Genomic DNA, 2500 nt, shown 5'->3' with positions numbered 1-2500 from the left:
TTTATTTTTTTCTTTTTTTTTCTGTCTTGTTTTTTTTTTTTTTTTTGTAATGTATTGTATCGTGTTTTTCTCTCAAAGGTTGGTTGTCCACTGCCTGGCGTGTAAGGAGCTGCAGGACGACATCCACGAGCATCTGGCCAGCGGGTGTCTGACTGACGGCACACCGGCTGAAAGGGCCGCGGCTGCGGATCAAGCCCAGGCTTCCGCCAGAGACTGGGCGCGGAACGCCCGGGTTTGGGACTTCAAACAAATATGTGGGCTACTGCCGGACAGGGATTGCCAGGTGGCAATGGTGAAGGAGCTCCTTCGGCTAGGCTTCCTCATCAGGAACCAGCCGGACCTCAGGGAAGAAGCTCCTTCTACATCGGCCGGCCCTTCCACCTCCACCGCTGCTGTCGTCCCATCTGGTCAGCGCAAAAAGTAAGTGCAGCAAAGCATTGTTTGCAGTGCGACTTTATCGTGTCAAAATAAAGTTTGGTAATAGCAACATTATTGTCGGCATGCACCCGTCTTGTCTCACGTAATCTTAAGGGTGGGCGTCTTTAGTATCCTGTCTGTTTTGACCCCTTTCATCCAAACAGGCGTTCTACTGGCTGTCTTTATGAATGTAAGGCCATTTTGCGGGTGGCCAAAGAGGACGCGGATAGAATACGTGGGGACCTGGAGTTGGGCCGCAGTATTTCGCGAAGAGACAAGACCGTGTACCGTTATTACTGTGAGGCGGTCCTCGTCTACAATCATGTGCAGGTCCCCATGGCAGTGCAACATCTAACAGTAAGTCCATCCATTCTGACCAGTTTACACTTTCACAAATTAACTCACACGCACATACTCTAGCTCCCACACGCACACACACACACACACTCGCTCACTCACTCACTCAGGTTTGTTTTGCTATCCAAGTGAGGACATTCCATGGGCGTAATGTTTTTTTTACTGTACAAACTGTATATCGGCCTTACACTGCACCTAGTCTAAACCTACCCATGACAGTAAACATTGTGCATTTTTACATTTTGAATTTGTTTTTAAAGCTATTTCAAAAATGAGGACGCACGCAATGTCATGTTTACGTCGTAATGGTCGTGCCATTATACAAATTGTGTCCTCATGAATCACAAAAACAAGCACACACGCTCGCTCATGCAAAAAAAATAATAATAAAAAAAATCACTCACAAACTCACTCAAAGCCAAACAACCAACCAACCAACCAACCAACCAACCAACCACTCACTCACTCACTCACTCACTCACTCACTCACTCACTCCTTTTTAATGACACCTTCGATGTTTTTTTTAATGACACCTTTGATGTTTTTTTTAATGACACCTTTGATGTTTCCCAGGATGCGGATTGGGTGGGCCGTGCCACCCACAGGAGCAGAGTGGTCCTCCGGAGTCGCCAGAAAGACACTGGCAATCTCAATATAGCGCTGACTCTGGACGAGGAATTTGTAAGTTTCACTAAGACATTAACTGTAGTAGATTGCTTACTACACCATGTTTACATTTAGGTATGTACAGTTAGGTGTAATTTGCTCCGACACATTTCCCCATGCTTGGGTCACTTCTGCAGAACTCTTCACAAAGCTCTCCCAACCGACATTTCATCTTGGCACAGCACTTCACATACATTTTTGATGTCCAAGTGCAAAAATAATTCACGTAAAAACCGAAAGATGTCGTCATCTAATGCACTTTGGCATGGCACTGATAAATGGTCCACAGTTTAGCCCAAAACAGTTTTCTGCTGTGCTCACTTTGTGGATAGTTTTGACAAAGTGACCCTGATAAATGTGTGACCTAGCGATTGGGAGAAAGGTAGAGAGAAAACAAAAAAAAAAAACAAAAAAAAAAGTGTAATAACCCGTATGGACCCTTTTTTCATAGATGCTGCAGACCTACTTTGGGAAGATCAGACACCAGAGTCTCCGACCCCTGGAAGGATGCAGCAAGCTATTCGTCTCCGGTTCCGGTCAGGCCGTGCACAGCGTCTCCCAAGACATGTATAACTTTCATGCCATGTAAATACCTGCACAGACACCTCCACGCGCACATGTGTGAATACATACTCTCGGTTGCATCTTGTCAGTAAGAGTAATTTCACGATTAACATTTCCTTTTATACTGTATTTTTACAGGTACAACCTGGAGACGTCGACGAGCCTCGACGTTCGGAGGGCCGTCAGAGTGGCGGCTAAACGGCTCACCACACAGCAGCAGCACACCCTCGACGCCTACCTTGGCCTCTGCGATGGCGAGGTCCGCGACGAGGACCTGGTTGACGCGGCCGAGCTGCTGCACTCCTTGGCCGTGTAAGTGTCTCTTCGTTTACCTAGGACATAGCACAAACCGTTTGCCCAGCGTATTAACATCTTGTCCACGTTTATCATGTAATGGTGTAAACTTTGTTTTCCTCACCTATACAGGATGCCTTCTGATGAGGGGACGCCGGTTGCGCCCCAACGGCGGTGTTTCACCGAGTTCCTCTCCACATT

This window comes from Abramis brama (assembly GCF_963993115.1).
Source record: "Abramis brama genome assembly, contig: SCAFFOLD_79, whole genome shotgun sequence".
Classification (NCBI taxonomy): Eukaryota; Metazoa; Chordata; class Actinopteri; order Cypriniformes; family Leuciscidae; genus Abramis; species Abramis brama.
Note: the sequence above shows the minus strand (reverse complement) of the source record.